Here is a 24,448-nt window from a genome sequence, read left to right as displayed (position 1 = left end):
GACAAATTAGGAAAAACAATGTGTCCTTGGTTTGGATTTATCAATTGGTTATAATATACAGTGGGCACAGCCAAAGGCCATAGCTAGTGTCTGGTTAATGTTGTATAATATACAGTGGGCACAGACGAAGGCCATCTTTTATTGCATTGCATTGTTTTAAAATATACAGTGGACATGGCTAAAAGATGTACAAACTGCTCAAGGTCAAAGGCCATGGCTAGTGACCCATTTTTGTGTAAGATTCGGGCCACTGGCCAGTATTGTGCTAAAGTCCATTGCTAGTGCCTGATGTTTTTTCGTTGGTCTGTTTATTCATATATGATCAGTGTCTATACAGTGGACACAGTTGAAAGCTGTATGCACAGGTAAAGGCCAAAATCTATGGTTGATAGCCTGTTACAGTTTTAAAATATTCAGTGCACATGGGTGAAGGTTGTGACCACTGTCTATAACTGATGGCCATGACTAGTACCATTCATGTGTTAAAATAATGAATATATTTGGCCATGCACGTTGACCATGGCTGAAGGCCATGCTTAGTGTAGTTACTGTTGTAATGTAATTAGTGATGTCATCAGTGATGTGATCTGTTATGTCATCATTGTGGTGATAGGCTGCGCAACAGGGGGCGTGAAGCTAAGGTGGCTTAAGTTGAATTTCAGAGGTTTTGTTGCATTAGGTCCTCACCTTAACGTCCCTGCAACTAACGTTTGTTCCTTGAATTTCAAAGGTGTTGTTACAATGTATTGGTCACCTTAACGTCCCTGCAAATAAAGTTTTTTCCTTGAATTTCAAAGGTTTTGTTACAATTCTATCGCTCACCTTAAAGTCCTTGCAACTAAAGTTTCTGCCTTGAACTTCAAAGTTTTGTTACAATGTATTGCTCACCTTAATGTCCATGCAACTAAAGAGCTTTCAAGGGTTTTGTTATTCCATACATAATTGATATCAATAATACAGAGAATTGTGCTAATGATAGTAGATAGTAAAATAAAAAGAAATTGTATGACCTCATCCCCCAAATGAACCGGTTCCTAACAAAGTTTGTTTGCATATGCACTTAACTTTTTTAAGTGTTTACATTTATGTGTAATGTTCATGAATACATTATTAATGTGTTACCATACCTGTGTACAAAGACTACACTCAATATATCTTAAAATAAATCTTTACCATACTACTACCCACATATATATGTAGATATGTTTTTTAAATCAGATTTATAGCCACGGTTAAATGCAGCAATGACTGGTGGGCTCTACCTGTGGCTCACACATGCAATAACCACAGCTATAATGCAATACATTAGGGTATGTCATTTTTTCAAACATACACTTTATTGAAAGGATCAATTTAACATCTTTGATACATATTTACAGTCTGTGTTCTTATTGTCTATTTTTTTAACTGAAAAGTTGGCCATGAAAAGGACTGTTTTGGGGAATAATGAAAACAGAGGTAGGAACTGGGAAGTGCAGGCAGGATGGACTGAGGTTGGGTGTTAGATGGTGGAAAATAGTTAGTAATTGTGCTTGAAGTCCCTGGCACTGATAGCAAATACTGCTGTGCTGATCTTGCTCCTTGAGCTTTCACCTTATGTTTTACATTAGCCTTCCTAAAGGATTCATCCACTTCATCCCAATTAACCCAAACAAGATGTTGGACTAACATAAATGTCCCCAAGCTTTGCGATGGCTTCCATGAAGGTCCCGTTCGCAAAACCTTTGCGCATACAATACACAAGACTTCCTCGATCTCCTATTTGCTGTGTTGGTCCTTTACACGGAAATATTGGCAACTGCTATCTACGTTCTTTTGTGAACATTGCTTCTTCCGCTGCGGTAAAGCTGAAGTCACCCACAGCAACTCATCATCACTGTTGTTCATAGTCACATTAAAATGCAGGAGCTTGGAGGAAAAATAAAAACTCTAAAAATACACAACACAAAAAGGACTCTGACACTCAATATCACACGACTTTAAAAAAATAACAAACTAAAATAACAAAAAAGGACAAACTACAAAGTACAAGACAGAGGACAAAGTATAGGAAGAACAAAGATAAAAAAGGAATGACTAATTCAAGGAACAGCTTTTAAAATTTTCCAAAGGCTCACAGTGAATTTCACCCACCAAGACACAAAAAGCAATGACAGAAAATGTGAACAACTTGTTTGTGAGATGGGTATAAGCGTGGTTACACGATATAGCAAATCTGAATGTGTTTTCCATACGCGCGGATATTCCCAAGTGCAGTGACATGTTTGCACCTAATTTATTAACCAATCATATCAGACAATGAGGAATTGAGCTTGCACATGGCAGTAGCTGTGTCAATGGAAGGCACAATCACTTTAAAAGTTACGTACAAGCAGCTACGCGATGTCACATTTGTTTCACCAGCCAATCACAATGTTGACTCCTGCAATTCAAACCGGAACAACAAACGAGCAAATGACACACTGCAATATATTCATGCAACTATGCAGTTACCATCAAATTTGGCATGTATGAATACCAGGTGATGCCCTTTGGGCTATGCAACACACCAGCAGCGTTTCAACACTTCCTAGATGAGGTTTTGCATGACTATATAGCTGTATTCACTGTAGTGTACATCAATGACATACTGATCTACTTGCGAAACCCAGAAAAACACAGGAGCCACATCAAGGCAGTTTTACAGAGACTACGGGAACATCATTTATACGAGAAACTAGAGAAATATGAATTCCACCAAGAATCTGCAGAATTCCTAGGGTTCATTTTGTCTCCTCAGGGGGTCACCATGGACAAGAAAAAAGTACAATCCATTATAGATTGGCCCTCCCAAGGTTCAGTAAAAGACATTCAATCTGTCCTAGGATTTGCTAATTTCTACCGTCGCTTTATTGATGGTTTTGCCAAAAAGGTTCAACCCATTACACGATTGTTACGCAAAGGGGTACCGTTCCGGTGGGATGCAAAAGCTGAGGAAGGCTTTCAGGCTTTGAAGACGGCGTTCATTACTGCACCTGTCCTACAACACCCGGACCCAGCCAAGCCCTACATCGTGGAAACCAACGCTTCCAGTTATGCTGTTGGAGCAATCTTATCGCAAAGGGATGAGAACTGACTATTACATCAAGTCGCTTTTTACTCCGGGATGTTATTACCAGCTGAACAGAACTATGCAATAGCCGATAAGGAACTGTTAGCTATCAAAACAGCGTTCGACGAATGGCGCCACTATCTCATCGGAGCCCGACACACCATAGCAATATACACTGATCATCGAAATGTACAATTTTTGAAGTCAGCCAAGGCTGTGAGTCCGAGACAACTACGGTGGGCGATGCAATTCTCAGAGTATGATTTTGTTGTGACATACCTTCCAGGAGCACAAAACCGAAAAGCTGACATACTTTTGCGGTACCCTGAACCAAGTTCGGATTCCAGCCAGCCAGGACCCACTGTGGAGACATCCAAGACAATGTTGGACCCAACTCGCATAATAGGCAGCATAGCTGTGGATACCATCTTCGGAGATATTAGAAAAGCCATGTCAGCACAGGAACTGGTTCAATGGTCAGCTAAAAACAAGGATCAAACCGTGAAAGATGGGTTACCTTTTTAAAAATCGGCTCTGTATCTGCCAACAGTTCCCCTTAGTCAACAGGCCATTCAATGGTGTCACGACTCGCCTTTCGTGGGACACCCGGGGAAGAAAAAGACCGTGGAATAACTTCCTCGTCATTTTTGGTGGTCAGGTCTAAACAAAGATGTTCAACAACACATCGCTAAATGTGAAACTTGCTTGAGGTACAAGACAGAGCGCCGGAAACCAACGGGTGTTTTACAACCACTCCCCACACCTCTGACTCCGTGGCATACTGGCATGGACTGGATCGTGAAACTACCTCCAAGTCAAGGATATAACACCATCTTGATCGTGGTGGACTATCTCACCAAAATGGCACACTTCATCCCCTGTCAATGCACCCCATCGGCCAGCATTGTGGCAGAATTTTTTCTACAACATGTGATTCGGTTACATGGCGTACACTATAGTGTCATCTCTGACCAAGGACCAAAGTTTACATCAAGGTTTTGGCAGGCCTTTTACAAATCTAAAGGAATGGAAATAAGACTTTCAACCAGTTATCACCCAGAAACAGATGGCCAAACTGAACGATTGAATAAATCACTGGAACAATACCTTCAGTGTTTGACACAAGGCCAAGAGAACAACTGGGCAAAGGTGATATGGCTAGCTGAACTGGAATATAATAACGCATTTCATGCATCAACTAAAGCCTCGCCCTTCTATAGTGTTCTATAGCGCTTTCAACATGTGCCTCAATATGAGTACCCGGAGATACCAGCAGTAGAGACTAAAAAGAAGCAACTGGAAGCCATCTGGCAGGAAGTGCAAAATAATTTGGACATTGCCAAACAAGCATACAAACAACAGGCTGACAAGAAAAGGCGACTCAGCCCTCAGTACCAGATTGGGGATAAAGTATGGCTCTCAACGCGGAATCTACACCGGCAAGTTCAAACCTCGTTTCATTGGCCCTTTCAAAATCACGGCTCTGATTGGTCCAGTTGCAGCAAAGCTAGATTTGCCCGCACATATGAAAGTGCTCCCAGTGTTTCATATTGCTTTGCTCAAGCCATCCCCAGCCTTCATTCAACCCAGAAAACCTCTGCCTATCCTAATGGATGCCCCAAATTCAAAGTTAGAGCTATTCTAGATTCACAAGTTAGAAGGGGTGCTCTATGGTATCTGGTGGATTGGGTGGGATATGGTCCCGTGACAGGTCCTGGCAACCGGCATCAAAAAATCATGCTCCTCGGCTCCTCTGCCAATTCCATCTGAGGAACCCCTCTAAGCCTGAGTCTGCAGAAGGCAGGGGAAGTACTGTCAAGTCCCTGGCAAGTGTCAGCCTGGTAGCAGGAGGGATGACCCCTGTACTGGGCTTTGGAGGGAGGTAGGCGCCTCTGAGGCATTCAACAGGTATCTCCAGACGTGTTCTCCACCCTTTTTGTAGGACTCGAGACCAGGGGTGGAGAACAGCCAAAAGACTACATTCCCCAGCAGCCCAATGCGCAGCACGCGACTGCTGGGGAGAAGACAGCCACGCCCCTGACCGCACCCGCACTGGCGCACATGCGCGGGTCGCACCCCACGATCGCTACTCACAATCCTGACCAGCACCCACAGCAGACGTGTTTCCCTCGAGCTCCTGCCGGCAAGCCTCAGCAGCACCAGCCCACCTGCAAACACACCCCAGGCCCCGCGTCACACTTGAGATAAGTAGCGCAGCATGATAATCTCACGCAGCGGCTAACTGCATTGAAGGGATTTCCCTCGCTAACATTAACAGCACGAAAACAGAGCTGCAAGCAAAACAAAACTAACTCCTTGGGCTCACTCATTGACTCTGCATGGGCAGTTCTTATACGACCTTCCGCATGCACCTTGGGGGCACTTGGTTGGCCAAACTCAGTTGACCTCTGTGAGGCAGTCGCTAGGCGCGGACTGCCTAAACTCTGGACATTAACCCTTAAGGGGAAAGGTCACATGCACGCACCTGTTCTGACATTCCTTTATTATTTCAGTGGAAGACGAGTCAGCAGGACGGTGGGTGGACCCAAAAGCAAATGGCAGAAGCCACAGAACTTGCATCAAAGATGAAGCTAAGTCTATGTTTACTTTTGTTACTACTGTTGAAGGTGCAATCCTACAGGGACTAATGTAAGGGTCTGTTCCAATAGTACCAATGCCTTGCATGAAGTAATGTGGGGTAAAATCAGAACTTGCATGAAGTAATGTGAGAAACGTTTTGAGATACTAATCTTGACCCCATTATAGAACACTAGTGCAGCAGTGGCATTTAGCCTACTGGTTGGGGCTCCAGCACAAAGGCTCCCTCACGTTGGGCATATTGTATGTTGTGAAGTATGCAGGATTCACTGGTTGGAACTCCACGAGAAGAAGAAGTTGCCACGGAGCATGTTACCCTGATTCCCCTTACCCCTCCATAACATCTTCCTACTCCGCTATCCAGTGATCCTACAACCCCCTACCTATCCACTCCATGGACCCTATCCCTCTTTCCCCGAAGGGTCGTGGAAGCCCGCGTAGTACTATTCCCAGGCCCCATGACCTAACAGGGAGGCAGGAGTTTGTGCTGCCTCTGTGCCAGGAGAAGAACATTGGAGGCTCTGACAGTAACCTTTGGGAACACCACACACAATTAACACTACAAGTGACTGTACAAATTCACCTTTGGTACAAGCCTGTACTACACAGTAAAAGTGGTAGCCATGGCTGAGAAGCCAGACTTATCTCAAGAGCAAGTGAGCAGTATCAATAGTTACACAAAGGACAACAATTACTATGATTCAAACAAACACTGGCTCAAGGTTTCTGAGTAAAACAATATACATTTATTTACACATCAGTTGTATAACATTTCACTAAAGAAAAGTAGGTTAAGTATCACACTCTTAATACACCACACCACTCCCAATAGGTTTCAGACAAGTTAAGCTCACAAAATGAAGTGGGAGCAAAATGGCACTCCAGAAATTTAAAAGGGAGGGAAAGACAAAGTTAGGTAGAAATTGAACAGCACCAACAGGTAAGTAAGCAGGGCAATCTAGAAAGAGGAACTACAGTTATGGAATCAAATCATAAAGGCTTAGGGCCAAAGTCAATAGGAGTTCAGGGTAGTTTGTGGTTAAGTCTTTTCCAAGAGTTCCGAACGAAGTTGGTCGGCAGAAAATTTAGGTTAAAGAGTAGAGAAGGACACGCCCTCGGATTGGAGAAAGATTTCACACACTTTCACCGCAGCTGAACGAAACAAACAACCGGATTTGAACAGTACCTTTCAATGGAGAAGAAGCTGTAGCTGAGGCTGACATTCTTGGTAGTTCCTGCAGGCTCATGGTTCCTGTAGCGACTGTCGGACTGACACGAAGTAGGAAGACTGGCGCGTCCTGCACTACCCAGGGAAGAAACCAGCAGCAGAGCAAAGCAACAAATAAAAGGTGTGCTACTTAAAACCCAAGCCGGGTCCGACCTTCCTGGCTATCTGGCCCACTGTAGCCCTGTACAGCGGATTCGACCAGAGGAGGGAGTCCTGGCTTGCAGTGTGGGTGAACTGGTTGGTCCCACCAGCTCAGGGGAAGAAGATTCCTGGAGGATCTTCTCTTTCGTTGGAGTTTGAGGATTCTGACCTGCAGCAGGGCTTCACCGGGCATTCACTCGTGGTAGGGGTCCTCTTCCATCAGCTCCTCATTGGTTCTTTCGTTCCAGTGGCGACTCTGCCTTTCCAGTCCCAGAGACCTGCTTTTTATGCAGTTTTCCCCCATTCACACATCCTGGCTGTCAATCACACAGCAGGGTGGCTGTCCCGCCGGGACCGTCACCACAGCCAATCATTTCAGAGTGTGACATGGGTCTCCAAGGAGACCCTGTGCAGGGAGTCCTAAACCCTCCCTCACATCCTATTTCCCCAGACATACAGGCGCCTAAGAAGGGCTTCTGCATAGAAGCACGCGAAAAGACGGTGAACGAAGGAATCAAACCTAGTTTGGCATGCAGAATAAAACACGAGAAAGACTTTTACAAAAAGAAATGGTGAATAAACCCAGGCGGAACTGTAATAAAACATATATGGTCTGGAGGGTTTAAGTTCGAGGCTACCAAGATAGCCTAAACAATACCAAGGTTATTTAAGATAACCGCGGTAGGAAAAATAGGAAAAATAGGGTAGTTGCCACTGCCACCAGCCAAGTCTTGATGAAAAGGGAGCGAAACAATGCTCCAAGAGAAACAGACAAAAAGGGATAAGTATTAACCCTTTCTAGTACTCATTGTAAACTGGTTTGTACTGGGTCTGTGGTTTTACAGAGGCTAATAAAGTTAATGGCTCCTTTGTATGTTCTGGGAGACAGTACTCAGTCCCAGAAAATGGAGTCTGAGTAGGGAAGTCTAAAATGCAACCCTGTGTCACTGCACTGAAGGTGCTGTGTAACACACAGTAAAAAGGATGATGCCTGTGGAGTAGGTGAGGCTCCACAGTCTATGAACACAAAATGTTAAACACACACAGCAAAACACATGTAAGAGTGGGAAAAAAGGCTCACACTTTACCAGGTGAAACCAATAACTCCTAGAAATCCAGCAAAGCTGCTGAGGGACTCAGTAGGTAAGGGAAATTAGCCATTCTGGAGAATTCTCCCTAAAAGTGTTTGAAAATGTATCTAAGTAACTGCAAGAACCTTTGGCACTTTAACCCTTTAGTGCTTCCTTTTTGCCCACTTTTCACGTAATCCTCTTTTCCCTTGTCTTTTGATTTGTTCAGTTTGTCTATTTTTTTCTTTTTGTTTTATTGTTGTTTGAATGTTTTAAGGCATTGGGCCTCATTACGACTTTGGCGGTAGCCAAGCCGCTATTGGCTGCAAAACACACCTGCAACACCTGCATCCACCAGTTAGACATCAGCAACACTCAAAGAAGCCTTAACTTCAGCAGCAGTGTCAACTGCAAAACCTGCAATATTACTGGCTCCCAAACTCTCAGCGATGAGAGTCATGTGTGGACGATGCCTCTCATGGGTAGCCGTGGGAGGTGCCGCAACTAAGGAATGGGAGAAGTTAATCGCTGAACACCAGGTTAAATGTCGCCCTTAGTCTTTTAAGTGCCAATTCTGTTTCCCTCTTTTTCAGAAAATATATAATAAAAATAATGAAAACACATCCCTTTGTTAATTGTTTCATCCATATGTGTTTTCCTCCCTTCTTCCACCCCCCACTTTCCTTCCCTGAAAACAGCCCTTGTAAGGACCACCATCTAAGTTACAAATATAGATAAAATTGATCACAGACTGCACACATATATTACAATATCTATTGTAATTTATTGTATGCCGTCTGAGTGTCGAAAATCCACAAACGTGTTTGTTTTTTAACTGTGATTACAGTGTTAACAGGGAAGCCATTTAGCCACGGATAGAAATACTCCATCGTTGCTCGCCTTAGCCACGGAAACCTAATCTTGCAACTCATTGGCTGATGCTGTATTTGCGGCTAAAAATACAAATATAAAAAAAATACAAATCTGTGTCTGTATCATATTTATCAAATGTCTTACCCAATACTTGTATATGTGTTGTCTTCTTTCTTCAATATTACTAAATCTGAAACAGAATGAAATGTATTTCATAATAAAATAAAAACAAGCATATTCATGTTTTTTTTCATAATGGTACAAAGTGATTGCCTAATGTATTCCCAGTACACAACCAATAAAAGGTTGTATTCATTGATCATACAAAATAGGGAAAAAAACAGCTTGTTGGAGAAAAACAAAATCTATTCAGTTCATCAAAATATTTTACACTAAATATATATACATGTACAAATTATACAATGTCTCACTTTCTACAAGTATATCTATATAACATGGGAAATAGAAATGTAAATAGTTTATAAAATAAACATTGTATCAAAAAACACCCTTGAAAAATAACACTTTGAAAAAGAAAGGCTTGCTACAGTGCTGTATAGGAAAAGAAATGCAGTATGATTACCTCAACTAAACTAACCATTTAGAAAACTACAAACTAGGTTTTGCATCAGCAAATTGTAAAAATAATTGCCCACAATCTCAATAGTGTGTTCACCTAGAAATACATTTCACTACAATGAAGATATGTTAAGATACTGTAAAAACATTATTTAATATTAAAAGAAGACACATTCAAAAATTAATTTCATGCAACCTTAACAATGACACCAAGAAATATACCCTATGTCTTCAGTTTTACAAATAAATAAATGAAATGAAGACATGCCAACAGTGTAACATTGTTTTCAGTAAACATATTTTTAAAGTATAGTCATACCAGGCATAAAGGAAGCCTGGGTGACCCCTCTTCTAACAAAAAACCTCCTTGGATTCAACAGTCCCCCACGAACGAGCACCTAATAACCACCGTCCCTTTCTTGCTGGTTATAATTGCTAAAATAGTCTATCCGCAAAAAGAATCTCACCTCGAACAAAACCATCTCCCATGAGCTAGACAATCCGGGTTTCAGCCTAATCACAGTACCAAAAGTGTCGTTCTGGACCTTAAAATCCAGATGGACTCCATAAGAGACACTGGCAAACTCTGCATTCTTTTGTTACTTGATCTGTTCACCGCATTCGATGTAATGGATCATGATAAACTTTGCGTCACACTAGCTAATGATTTCAAATTCTCGCAAGAAGTCAGCATCTGGGTCAAATCATTCCTCACTGATTGCACATCCCGAGTCACCATTGTTATGGAAGCTGCAGACCCTATCCCAGTACTCCGAGGAGTACCACAAGGATCCTGTCTGTTGTCTCTGCTCTACAATGCTTACATAAAGCTAATATTCGCAGCTCTGGATGCCATGGGTGTCATCTACACTAATTTCACTGATGACACCCAGATCCTCATCCCGATCACTGGGAACTATGATCAGGATACAAGCAAGATTAACAAAATGTATGCAATAATCCAAAATTGGATGAATAACCTCTTCCTCAACAATGAGAAAACTGAGAAACTCATTGTGGGCTCCCTGGCCAAAATCAATGCCCTCCACTCTGACTAATCATCAATGACCATTGATGGAACTCCCATTCCATTCCTCAAACAGGTTAAAACTCTAGGGGGGTAATTCATAGAATTCAGCGCACAAGTGGCGCACGCGACTGGCGCACAGTGTGCGCGCGCGAATCCCTACGCCCGTTGCGTGCGCTAAAATACATTTCCGCGCACAGCATATTCATGGATTCCAGCCACCAAAACCAGCCGTGGCGCACAGTGGCGCAGCGACCCTGCAGCAGCGCCAGTTACGCCCCCAAGAATGCCCCTTGCGCAGGGAAAAGCCATCAAAATCCCCAATCCAGCGCAAAGGGCTGCGCTAACCCTGTACCAGCACGGCAAGCGGGGTACGTGTACCACTGGGGTGCACTTGAAGTTCCTCACGTGATTTCAGCTGGGTACGTCTATTACTGGGGTGCGCTAGAAGTTTCACACGCGATTGGCCCTGTGCGAGCGTGGTACGTGTATTACTGGGGTGCGCGGGAAGTTTCACACGCAAATTCAGCTGGGTACGTGTATTGCAGGGGTGCGCTGGAAGTTCCACACGCGAATGTCCTGGGTACGTTGATTTTCGGGGTGCGCGGGAAGTTACACACGTGAATTCATCAGGGTACGTGTATTTCAGGGGTGCGCGGAAAGTTCCACACGCGAATGTCCTGGGTACGTGTATTTCGGGGTGCACGGGAAGTTACACACGTTAATTCAGCAGGGTACGTGTATCTTAGGGGTGCGCGGAAAGTTCCACACGCGATTCCATCAGGGTACGTGTATATCAGGGGTGCGCTGGAAGTTCCACCAGCGAATGTCCTGGGTACGTGTATTCCGGGGTGCGCGGGAAGTTACACACGTGAATTCAGCAGGGTACGTGTATTACTGGGGTGCGCGTGAAGTTCCTCACGTGATTTCAGCTGGGTACGTGTATTACTGGGGTGCTCTGGAAGTTTCACACACGATTGGCCCTGTGCGAGCGTGGTACGTGTATTACTGGGGTGCGCGGGAAGTTTCACACTCAAATTCAGCTGGGTACGTGTATTCCAGGGGTGCGCTGGAAGTTCCACACGCGAATGTCCTGGGTACGTGTATTTCGGGGTGTGCAGGAAGTTACACATGTGAATTCATCAGGGTACGTGTATTTCAGGGGTGCGCGGAAAGTTCCACACGCGATTCCATCAGGGTACGTGTATATTCGGGGTGCGCGGGAATTTACACACGCGATTTCAGCTGGGTACGTGCATTCCAGGGGTGCGCGTGAAGTTCCTCAGGTGATTTCAGCTGGGTACGTGTATTACTGGGGTGCGTGGGAAGTTTCACACGCAAATTCAGCAGGGTATGTGTATTTCAAGGGTGCGGGGGAAGTTTCACACGCCATTCCATCAGGGTACGTGTATTACTGATGTGCGCGGGAAGTTTCACACGCAAATTCAGCAGGGTACGTGTATTTCAGGGGTGCGCTGGAAGTTCCACACGCGAATGTCCTGGGTACGTGTATTTTGGGGTGCGCGGGAAGTTACACACATGAATTCAGCAGGGTACGTGTATTCCAGGGGTTCTGTTGAGTACTACACGTGAATTGGTCGTGTGGGTCCTTCCCGGTGTTCGCTCTACAACCTCCACGGTCCCTGCAGGCAGCCCACACCACGGGGGACTACCCTTCACCCCCACTCATGTCCCCCAGCTCCCCCACCCCCCAGCAGTGCAGGGCACCCTCTACCAGGCCCCCACCCCTGTCCCCCTGCACCCCCACACCCCAGCACTGTGGGGCACCCTCCACCAGGCCCCCACTCATGTCCCCCTGCACCCCCACACCCCAGCATCCAGGGGCACACTCCACCAAGCCCCCACTCATTGCCCTCAGCACCCCCACCCCCCAGCAGTGCAGGGCACCCTCCACCAGGCCCCCACTCATGTTCCCCTGCACCCCCATCCCCCAGCACTATGAGGCACCCTCCACCAGGCGCCCACTCATGTCCCCTTGCACCCCCACCCCCCAGCATCCAGGGGCACACTCCACCAAGCCCCCACTCATGTCCCCCTGCACCCCCACCCCCCAGCATCCAGGGGCACACTCCACCAAGCCCCCACTCATGTCCCCCAGCACCCCCAACCCCCAGCAGTGCATGGCACCCTCCACCAGGCCCCCACTCATGTCCCCCTGCACCCCCACCCCCCAGCACTGTGGGGAACCTGTCAGCAGGCCCCCACTCATGTCCAACTCATGTCCCCCTGCACCCCCACCCCCCAGCACTGTGGGGCACCTGCCAGCAGGCCCCCACTCACGTCCAACTCATGTCCCCCTGCACCCTCACCCCCCAGCACTGTGGGGCACCTGCTATCAGGCCCCCACTCATGTCCAACTCATGTCCCCCAGCACCCCCACCCCCCAGCAGTGCAGGTCACCCTCCACCAGGCCCCCAACACATGTCCCCATGCACCCCCACCCCCCAGCATCCAAGGGCACCCTCCACCAAGCCCCCACTCATGTCCCCCTGTACCCCCACCCCCCAGCACCGTGGGGCACCTGCCAGCAGGCCCCCACTCATGTCCAACTCATGTACCCCTGCACCCCCACCCCCCAGCACTGTGGGGCACCTGTCAGCAGGCCCCCACTCATGTCCAACTCATGTCCCCCCTGCACCCCCACCCCCCAGCAGTGCAGAGCACCCTCCACCATGCCCCCAACTCATGTCCCCCTGCACCCCCACCCCCCAGCATCCAGGGGCACCCTCCACCAGGCCCCCACTCATGTCCCCCTGCACCCCCATCCCCCAGCACTGTGGGGCACCCTCCACCAGGTCCCCACTCATTTCCCCCTGCACCTCCACCCCCCAGCATCCAGGGGCTCACTCCACCAAGCCCCCACTCATGTCCCCCTGCACCCCCACCCCCCAGCATCCAGGGGCACACTCCACCAAGCCCCCACTCGTGTCCCTCAGCACCCCCACCCCCCAGCAGTGCAGGGCACCCTCCACCATGTCCCCACTTAAGGCCCCGCTGCACCCCCACCCCCCAGCACTGTGGGGCACCTGCCAGCAGGCCCCCACTCATGTCCAACTCATGTCCCCCTGCACCCCCACCCCCAGCACTGTGGGGCACCTGCCAGCAGGCCCCCACTCATGTCCAACTCATGTCCCCCTGCACCCCCACCACCCAGCACTGTGGGGCACCTGCCAGCAGGCCCCCACTCATGTCCAACTCATGTCCCCCAGCACCCCCACCCCCCAGCAGTGCAGGGCACCCTCCACCAGGCCCCCAACTCATGTCCCCCTGCACCCCCACCCCCCAGCATCCAGGGGCACCCTCCACCAAGCCCCCACTCATGTCCCCCTGCACCCCCACCCCCCAGCACTGTGGGGCACCTGCCAGCAGGCCCCCACTCATGTCCAACTCATGTCCCCTTGCACCCCCACCCCCCAGCACTGTGGGGCACCTGCCAGCAGGCCCCCACTCATGTCCAACTCATGTCCCCTTGCACCCCCACCCCCCAGCACTGTGGGGCACCTGCCAGCAGGCCCCCACTCATGTCCAACTCATGTCCCCCAGCAGTGCAGGGCACCCTCCACCAGGCCCCCAACTCATGTCCCCCTGCACCCCCACCCCCAAGCATCCAGGGGCACACTCCACCAAACCCCCACTCATGTCCCCCAGCACCCCCACCCCCCAGCAGTGCAGGGTACCCTCCACCAGGCTCCCACTCATGTCCCCCTGCACCCCCATCCCCCAGCACTGTGGGGCACCTGCCATCAGGCCCCCACTCATGTCCAACTCATGTCCCCCTGCACCCCCACCCCCCAGCACTGTGGGGCACCTGCCAGCAGGCCCCCACTCATGTGCAACTCATGTCCCCAGCACCCCCACCCCCCAGCAGTTCAGGGCACCCTCCACCAGGCCCCCAACTCATGTTACCCTGCACCCCCACCCCCCAGCATCCAGGGGCACACTCCACCAAGCCCCCACTCATGTCCCCCAGCACCCCAAGCAGTGCAGGGCACCCTCCACCAAGCCCCCACTCATGTCCCCCTGCACCCCCACCCCAGCACTGTGGGGCACCCTCCACCAGGCCCCCACTCATGTCCCCCTGCACCCCCACCCCCCAGCATCCAGGGGCACACTCCACCAAGCCCCCACTCATGTCCCCCTGCACCCCCACCCCCCAGCACTGTGGCACACTCTCCACCAGGCCCCCACTCATGTCCCCCTGCACCCCCACCCCCAGCACTGTGGGGCACCTGCCAGCAGGCCCCCACTCATGTCCAACTCATGTCACCCAGCACCCCCACCCCCCAGCAGTGCAGGGCACCCTCCACCAGGCCCCCAACTCATGTCCCCCTCACCCCCACCCCCCAGCATCCAGGGGCACCCTCCACCAAGCCCCCACTCATGTCCCCCTGCACCCCCACCCCCCAGCAGTGCAGGACACCCTCCACCAGGCCCCCACTCATGTCCCCCTGCACCCCCACCCCCCAGCACTGTGGGGCACCCTCCACCAGGCCCCCACACATGTCCCCCAGCCAAAATGTCATCACAATCTAGATCCCTGGCCCTTATGGTCAGCCTCCAAATGCCAAACACCCACCCGAGTATTGCATCCACCCACTTAGAAATGGCAATAACATGATAGAACCCCAATTGCAAGTTTGAAAATGAACACATGTCCCTCACATACACCCAATGGGTGTCAGTGAATCTCAAAACCCATATCATGATATATATGAAACCAATGAGATGATACTACACATTGAAGTATGAACAAAAAATATGTATTAAAAGAAACATAAATTGAATCAAAAATAAACAATCAAAAATTGGATTTAAAAAAAATAAAAACCAGCATGTCCGTGAAATAATGCAAAACCACAAATCATAATCAAAAGGAAAGGTGTCCAAAGTCACAGTCCACAAAAGTAAATCCAATGGAAAATTAAAATCGAAAACCATTGCTCCATGGGTAAATCATAAAAAAAATGAAAATCCAACAGTGAACTATATACAGATAAACAATCCAGGGTCCATGATCCCAACAGAAGAAATGAAACCTATCTAATAACACTGCCTAATAAAAAAAAACGATATACAAAAATGTGGCCCATTGTCCAAAAGGTCCAAAAAAAATGCAAAACCAAAGGAAACCTAACACTAACTACGGAACTATTTACAAGGGCTGCGGGCTAGTCCGACGGCTCACTTTTGGATGTCCCGGGCCAGGGCATCATCGAACTCCTGCTCAATGTCCCGGAGGCGGTCCTCCTCCATGGCCCCGAGGGTCCGCAGGGCCGTCGACGTGTCCACCTCCAACCCCCTGCGGATTGCCTCAAGGCACTCGGCCCGCCTCAGGGCCCTCCGTATGGAGTTCTCCGCCCTGACCATCGTGATACGTGCCTCTTCTGCCCGCTGCCGCTCCGCATCTATGGCGTGGCCCAATCGCTGCCACATGGAAGACACTTCCCCTCCTGGGTCCTCCTGCCCTCCGGCCGATGCCTGCCCCTCCGATGTCGAAGGCCCCGAGCCATCATGGCTCCCACCACGCTGCTGCTGCTGCTTTGCCTCTGCCCGTGCACTGCCTCCTGCTGCCTGCACATCCTCTGCTGGCTAGGGTGCAGTCGTTGATGTGGCCACCCCTGCTGGACGTCCGACTCCCGACTGTGGCAGGGATGCCTCCTCCACCAGCCTGGCCGCACCGTCAGAGGCCGCTCCACAGGGCAATCAGGATTACTAATGGCTGGGAAGACGGCACGGAGGATGACTGGCGCATAGGGGGTTCAGTTGAGGAGGGGGTCGTAGCAAGCCCCATCAAACGGAGGAATCCGGCCTGGGTGACCTGTCCCAGTAGGCTGACGCGGTCAACGAGCCATTCGAGATGACGTGCAGTCTCCTCATGAAAAGACTGCAGGTCACCTCACATGGCCCGTTGACGCAACACCACACCACTCAGGACAGGCTCAACTCGGACCCGGATAGCCACGTCCGCAGGCAGAGGAAGGCCAGTTGTCGTGAAATCATCCCCTGCCTGAAACGGGTCTGGACGTAGGCATCCCTGATGGTGCAAGATGATTCAGTGACAGGATCAGGGACAGGATTGCACACAGGCACCTCCGCGGCGGCCTGTGCTCCCTCTTGTCCCTGGTCCTGCACTGCACCACTAGCACCAGTGGAATCCCCACCTCCAGACCCCGTCTCTGTTGCTTGCACGGCCTCCTCCTCCACCAAACCCCCCACCAACCTGGATGACTCCATGCCATCTTCCCCCGTTGGGCCCTGTGGCGTCCCAGCTGCCCCTTCTGCTGCCAAGGAGTCCAACTCCAGCCCCCGCCTCTTGGACCTCCCCCCGGCAGCTGCGGCCTGGGACGCGGCACCGGACTGCTCACTCCCCGACGAGATGACAACCTGGGAGGGGAGCCGGGCCTTGCGTCTCTGGCTGGCGGTGCGATCCCCGCAGCTGTGCTCCACAGCACCTTCTCCGCCCTCTTCATCAGTTGTCCCTGCAGACAGGGAGAAATAAAACACAGGCATCAGGGCACTGTACAATGGACACATACACACATGACAGTTGTACGTGAGTGGCATTGGCAAACCTCAGACATGCCATCACAATCCCCAACACACATGTCATTTCAACTTCCACACCTGAGCCATACCACAGCCATATCGCAACTGCCAGCACCATCCATACACATACAACAGCATGAGCAGGCAAAGGTGAGCCTGACATCACATGCAACACAGGAAGTGCACTACACATGCACGCACACCACCGAACTTGCATGCATGTGCACACCTCTGCCAACTGTCGCAGTGTTCAGATGGGCATCCAGGTCAAATCTGCCAATCAGGCTTCCACATCCCGCTGTCACATGCATCCATGTTGCATCACTGTTGCACCCTTGTCAAATACACACACATGCACATGTACACAGTGCTGATATATGCACCTGAAAACAACATACATGTGTGACATCACAAACATCCCTACTTACATACACATTCATCCAAACATGTGTGCCCACACAACTGCATTTGGCATTCAAGCCTACACACACAAGCACCATCCATGTCTCACACATGACAGCCCTCGCATGTGTTAGCCTCACGGCCCTGTACACCCCCACCCATACTCGGCCCCATACAAACAGATGTGCAACGTGCACACTACTGGCAAATCACCACACGCACAGCTTACAATCATGATACATGTACACTTACCGCTCGACTCCAGACGGGTCTGCCTCCCAAGGACCTGGACGTGGAGCGCTGGGGATATGCGTTCCAGGACCCTCATCTGATCTTCCGACGAGTGGCCCCAGCGCCCCTTAGCATCCACTGCCTTCAAGAGACGCCGGGCCTTGTTCAGGGTCCTGGACCTGAAGTCCTCCCAGCGCTTCTTGACATGTTGGAAGTCGCGGACTGCCACCCCCTCCACGTTGATGGCAGTCACGAAGTCCGTCCAGATCCGAGTCCGTCCTTCCTTGTCGGCGCGGGAACTTCCGAAGAGGGCATCATACTGCCCCAGGACTTGCTCCACCAGGACACCAACCTCCCTGACACTGAAGCTGGTGCCCCTCTGCCTCTCTGGCCGGTGGTTGTCAGTGCTGCCAGATGGTGTTGTGCTGGACATGGCAACCCCAGAGGCAGGAGTGAGTGGGCAACTGGGTCCTGGGGCTGGGCTGTGGAGCGATGGAATCCCAGTCGGGAGTCTTCGGTTCCAGCAGGGGTGGTCACAGCAACAGCACCCCTGGCTGATGTGCAGGCAGCAAATGGCAGGGCACGTGGGCAGTAGGCAGTCAGGCAGCAGCAGATGGCAGGTGGGAGGCTGCTTGTGGATCTGGGGAGCAGTAATTCGGCCTTCTGGGCAGGAGCGTGGTCTTCCGTGTGCTTACCCGTGTCCAGCTTGATACGGAGTGAATTGGCACTTGAAATGTCTGCACGTCAGCGTGTAATTCGAGGAAAGGCCCTTAGCGCGTAAGCGCGTCTGCACGCATACGCAATTTCATTGGACAGAAGGCCCTTCAAGCGCAAGCGCCTCTGTGACTTGACGCGTGCCGGCGTGCATGGGCGTTTCAGCGCGAGTGAAAAACTGCACGTCTGCATGTAATCCGAGGAAAGGGACCATGCGCTTGGGCGTTTCCCTCAGCACGGGTTAAAGGTGAGCGGGGCCAGCAGTTCGCTGTACGTGCCTTTTGTGGAGACCGACGTGTGTTGCTGCTTCCTGTTGTTTCGCACGTCATCACAACTTCACAGCTATCAAGGACGTATCTCTTCTTTTGGCGGGGGTATTGGCTATGTGTGTTTTTCTGCATCGCGCTAGTCAGACGGTGAGTCTCACACGCTATTTTTCCCACTGCGGGTGCCCCTGTGTATCGCACCCATATTCAATGTCATAGTAGCCTGCGTGTCCCACACGTATGCGTTATTCGTGTTACTGGGTGCCACCGCGTACTGCGGGAGGTTGAATCCACGCACGTAGGCTGCAGGGTTGCGTGCACGGTTTTACTGCAGTTTTGGGGTGCCTGAGCGTTGCGTGACCCGTCACTACATCACCGGGGTCACATACAGCCTTGCGGGTGCAGGGGGGCTGTTAACATCTTGCTTCCCACCCCCTTCACCCCAATTGCCCAGGTCAACTGTGGTGTACACCTCCCATTGGCACTACTCAATCTGTGCCGGCACTACTACATCTGTGCCATGGTTGGGAGGACACCAAAGGTGAGGGGCGCCTCAGCTGGGCGTACTCCTCGTGGCGGGCATGGTCGGGGACGTGGCCGTGGTGACCAGGGAGTAGGGGGACTCCAGGGTGTCCAGGGCGGCCACAGAGGGGGAAGAGGCAGGGGTGCGCCACTTGAGCACAATGTTGTGCCATGTGTCGGTGCAGTCATGCCACCACCCCCTGTGGTTCCGGGGGATGCAGCTTCTGCATCTGGCACTGGCGCCCGTGTGACCCGGCAGTCCGTTCCATCGACTGCTACGGGCCCAAGGGTAGTGGTAGCTGCAGGTGCAGCTGTGGACACCGCCACCCCGGCTCAGGGTCTGCCAGCGCAGGCTGCGTTGGCACTTAAGGAGCCCTTGGTAGATTTCCAACAGGCAAGGAGGGAAACCATAGGGGCAGGCCGGGCTGCTCAGACCAACACACGTGTCCCTGGGGTAGTTATGTCATCTGCTGCCCCGAACAGCCGGGTGTTGGCAAGTGCAGGGGCAGATGCACCCAACAACACCCCGGTTGTGAGTCTGCCAACCAGGACCATTGCGGTTAATGACCCTGCCACAGCTGATGTTGCTGCGCAAGGTCCATTAGAGGGCACCCAGATGCCACTGACACAAGTCAGGCCTTTGGTCATCCCTCCACCTGCCACTCCCTTGGCTCAATCCACCGAACCCACTGGCCATACTGGTCAGGGCGGCATTAGCCAGCCAGGGTCTGCGCCACAGTCCAAGAGGAGGAAGGTTGCACCTGCAGCACAGGCTGGGACCCCACACACAGCCACAACCTCCTGCACGTCGAGGAAGAAGCCTTTCTGCAAGCAGGAACTGGACATCCTCGTGGGCTACGTGCGGGGCCACAGCTGTGACATGCTAGTGGGTGCCAATAGTCAGACTACGGCTGCCCAACGTGACACCCACTGGAAGCATGTTGTGGAACATGTCAGTTCATTCGGCCATGAGGTACGCACGGCGCAAGAGTGCAAAAAGCGTTGGAATGACATCAAACGCAGCACTAAGGCTAAGCATGCCTCTAATTACAACTTGACTCTGGTGACTGGCGGTGAGCCTGCACCAGAGGAGGAAGAGCTCACTCCGCATGAGGCACTCGTTGCGGAGTTCATACCACCTGAATTGGTCGAAGGAGTGGGAGAGATGCTGGACTTTGCTGCCCAGTCCAGTGAGTGTTGATGCGTGTTTGTTGAGGACGTGTGTGTTTCACTTGTGGGATGTGTTGTGCATGATTTCCATTACATGTGACGTGTACATGGTTCTGATGTGTAAGTGATGCAATGCTTCTGTGATGCATGTCTGCTCTGCTGGATGGTAGACATGTGGAGCAGACGGGGACTGTCCGCATCACCACTATTGCACCCTACTGACATGCTGGTTACAAGTATGCCCCTCCAGTCCATGTTCCAGCTCACTGGCCCTTCTGCATGTGGCGTGGGGTGACCTTCCTCTCAGCCCAGGCACAATGTCATTGCATGACTGACATGCATGTCTCCTCTGCCTGCATGCGGGGACTCCATGTAGGCATGCTACTTGCCCCTCCTCCGCCACTCTGCACCCCAGTTCCACCTTTGCACTGGTCTGCTTCTATCTTGCCAATGTGTACTTTCCTGTTCATGCGTCCTGTGTAGATGCTAACTTCCAGCGTACAATCTGCCAGACATATGCCGTGTGTTACAGCCTTAGTACTTGATGCAGGGTATCTCACTTGTACTGTGCATAGGTCAGATGTCCCGCAGGGACATGAGTGCCCATTCATGCTCCATGTGCATTGCACGCATGCCCCTATGTGTCCTTGACTGGATGATCACTGTAATACAAGTCCTGGGTGACATACATTGAATGGCATCTCATCAGCCTTCCCGTGTCAACTGTGACTCAGTACTGCGTTGCACACATGTTTAGGGTCTGACAATCTGTGTGGCTCACAGGCCTCAGCCTGTTCAATGGCCAATGACTCTGTCCAACTGTTGTTGTGTCTTCTTCACATGTGGGCGGCCTCCAGAGTTTTCATCATGTGTCCTGCTTACTGTCCCATCATCATTTGCAGTGTTGTCACTTGAATCACATTAAGCTGTTCATGCCAGTCAACACTGCCTGTCAATACACAGGTGTATGGTCAGCCTTTTGATACCATGCTAGGCATCCCTGCTTTTGTACTGGGGTGGAGGGGTGCTTGGCTTCTAGATATGGTACACATTGAATGCACAATGCACATGATGCCTGAATTTGACCTTGCACTGCCTTCACATTTCCAGGCACACACCATGGAGTCCTTGTACATGTAGGTAGTGAGTGGCGTACACATTTTCTGCACTGCATAGACCCACTTCCATGGAAACTGCCACCTTTCAACAGGTCTGATCACAGAAGCAATTCAAAGTTGACCCAGCATGCATGCCAGGTTATATGTTTTGTGTCACATGTCTGCCTTGTTGTCGGTGTGTGTGTGTGTGTTGTGTGCTTCTGACATGTGTAGTGACCTTTTTTCTCTCTATTTTTCAGGTGATGACGCAATGGAGGTGGAGGATGGTGTTGTCATGCCAGACACAGGGTTGTTACCACTACATCAACCCAGCATACGTGGGGGTCGTGGGGTGGTAGGCCACGAAAACACCCAAGTGCTACAGTCCATCTTGTCTCTGGCTGCCTATGAGTCCAGCCTTGATGACGACTCTGACGTCCATGTTGAGTTGGATGAGCATCAAGTCCATGTGTCAGGGGTGAGTGATTCTGATGTGGACACTCCTCTGTCTGTGACACCGGCACTGAGGGATCAAACAGTCTTGGTTCCTCCGCCCGTGGTGGATCAGGACGCAGGGTCACCCTCCACACCAGTCACTGATGTGCCTGGGACATCACGTCGACGGGGGCATGTAGTTGTGCAGCCGCGGGCGGTGCCAACACAGCGAGGACCCCCGGTCCTTGGGTCCCACAGGGGTCAAGCCCGGAAACGCGGTCGCCGTGCGCAACCGCAGTATACTGAGTGGGAGCAAGACATGACTGCCAATTCAGAACGGCAGGGGGCAGTAATGGAGAACATCGCTGAGAGCATGGAGCGTGTGGCCCGATCTGTGCTCCCCCCTGCTAGGCAGGTGCTTCTCCAGCAGCAGGCGGCACGGTCCACGGGCCGCTCGCTCAGGCTGGGCATGGCGGCCTCAGACAGGGCACGCCAGGCTGAAATGTCGTCTCTGCGTCAAGCAATTGCTGCTCACGCAGAGGCGCACATGGATGCCCTGAAAGAGGAGTATGCTTCCCTCAAATCCACTCTGGGTGTCCTTATGATGTCCCAGAGGCAGCGGGCAGAGGAGAGGTTTGCACAGCTTGAGCGTTCCATCTCGGCTGAGCTACAGGCTTGCCGGGAGGTGCAGCGGTTGTCCAGCCAGGCCTTGCAGGAGGAACTCTGTGTTACACGTGCTACCTTGCAAGAGGAAGCACGTGTATCACGTGAGGTTCTGCATGCAGACCTACGTCACATCGCCACACAGAACCAGGCTCACCCGTCTGGCAGACTTGCTGCCGACGAGGGGCAAGCTGCGGCTAGGCCTGGCCAGGCTACGTTGCCACGTCCTCCTTTCCAGGATGAGCTAGACTCGGACGACTATCTATCTCTGTTAGGCGGAAACCTGTGCAGTTCTCTCTGGGATCACTGCAAAAGATTTAGGACTACAGGTGTTTGGCAGTACACCCACTTGGTAGCAGTCTGTACCACACAGATTCACTTGGTAGCTGTGGCTGAGCAGTCAGACTTCCCTCAAGAAGAGTTAGGCAGTATGTGGAGTATACAATATAGGGCAATCTACACAGTAGAACAAGCAAACACGGAACAAGGCTTCGGTGTAAAGATATAAGGGTATTTATTTATAACAACACATCTATAGAAAACGCTCTGGCACTATTACGGCAAAAAACTCCAATCACAATTACTACACGAAGAAATAGATCAATCCCTCTAACAATAGTTCGACAACTCTAGGTTCACCGGCATCACTTATTTGCAGACAGAGGTGTATGCGTTAACCTAGATGGCACTCTAGTATTCGTTAGGAAGGGAGAGAAAAAAATAAGGCAGGTTATGAAATCAACTCGGTACCAATACTTTACGGACAAATGCAAGGCAAGTAAGGCAGGGTCTACTGCAGATCACAAAGTTCAGAGGCCAGGCCCACTCGGAGAGAGGCAAGGTGATATGTCCCCAAAGTGTCTCAGTGGAAATGCGCTTCGAGTCTTTATCGCAAATTGTTATGGAAAGGTTGGACCAGTTCAAAACAGAAAAGTTAAAGAACGCTTGGAGGCGACCCAATGGAAAGGCGAGGATTCAGACACCTCACTCTATCCGGCAGAAAGGGAAGCCAGGCGGGTACGGTACCTTGTTTGTGGAGAGTCAGCTCCGGCGGGGGCAGTTGTTCCTGGTGGTGGATGCACGTCGGGTCTTTGCCAAGAGTAGAGAAGATCTCGTCGTAGAAGAAAAGTGAAGTCCGGTGCACCACCAGGGAAGAGACCAGCCGCGGAGTGCTCCGTCACAAGGCACCACCTTTTGGTCGTGGTACAGGGGTAGTGGCTATCCGGTTGCTGCTGTGCTCTGCACGGGCAATTCGACCACTGTGTCCTGGGCGAAGAAAAAGCAAAGGTGACCGGTTGTTCCCACCAGCCAGGGGAAGAGACTCTCCGGCATGGAGATCTCCTATGTCGTCGGGAAGTGGTGAGTCGGTTCAGCAGGGCTCCACCGGAAGTGCCGTCGTTGCAGGTCAGCTCAGCTTCACCCTGGTCGGATTCTTAGGTCCTGTGGCGACTTCTCAAGATCCAGTCCCAAAAGCCCTGCTTTTATGCAGAAAAACCCCATTCATTCAGCCTAGCTGTCAATCAAAACACGCTAAGTGGTGAGCGGGGTGGCTCACCACTTGGGCCAATCACACTAGAGTGCGACCGGAGTTGGCAAGGCAACTCGGACCAGGGTGCCTAAACCCCCTCCCACACCCCTGTGGTAACCCAGACAGAATGGCACCACTTTGGAGGGTCTCTGTACAGAAGCCCGCCAATAGTGGAACATAGGGCTCAACCTTTGGTTTAGGAGTCACAGAGACGAACACAGACGCCATTTTACAAACCGAGTTCTG

This window comes from Ambystoma mexicanum, chromosome 2q (genome assembly GCF_040938575.1).
Source record: "Ambystoma mexicanum isolate Mex_15411 chromosome 2q, UKY_AmexF1_1, whole genome shotgun sequence".
NCBI lineage: Eukaryota > Metazoa > Chordata > Amphibia > Caudata > Ambystomatidae > Ambystoma > Ambystoma mexicanum.
The sequence above is the reverse complement of the archived record's forward strand: the minus strand, read 5'-3'. Positions refer to the sequence as shown.